Raw genomic sequence first — 631 nt, 5'->3', positions numbered from 1 at the left:
CGTGTATGCGTGGGTGTGTGCGCATGTTTCTGCGCCCCTCCGTGCACACTTGCGGGCGGCCTTTATGTGACTGTTTCTTACTTAATCACGTTTCCTTTCCATATACATGCACGGTCACGTGGCTGCACTAATACTTATATCAACATCTTTTGCTTGCTCACTTGACGTCACGCTGGCACTTGTGTGTGAATACAGAATAAAAAATGAAATAAAAACAGTTTCAATAGATAAAATACGTATGTCTTGGGAGTATAAATAACCTGGCGAATTTTATATTCAACTAATGAATTCACAAACATGAGGCGAATTGTAGAAAAAATCATATGAAGATGTAAAATTTTTAACTCAGTTTTCTAGATGTGAAGAACAGAATATTAACACACAGAGAGAGAGAATAATAGCGAATGGTAAATAACAACGACATGAAAATGATGAGTGACAAATGTAATATATGTCACCAATGCTAATTAGCTTAGTCAGATAATGGCAGTCATACCTAGATGAAACAAAGAGTGTTTCGTGATGACAATTGAAATTATATATTTTTTTATATGGAGTACATTGCTGGCAAATACACACAACACGTGCGCGCATGACACACACACGCGTGTGCGCTCGCTCGCTCGCTCGC

Source organism: Penaeus monodon, chromosome 19 (genome assembly GCF_015228065.2).
Source record: "Penaeus monodon isolate SGIC_2016 chromosome 19, NSTDA_Pmon_1, whole genome shotgun sequence".
In the NCBI taxonomy this organism is placed as follows: domain Eukaryota; kingdom Metazoa; phylum Arthropoda; class Malacostraca; order Decapoda; family Penaeidae; genus Penaeus; species Penaeus monodon.
Note: the sequence above shows the minus strand (reverse complement) of the source record.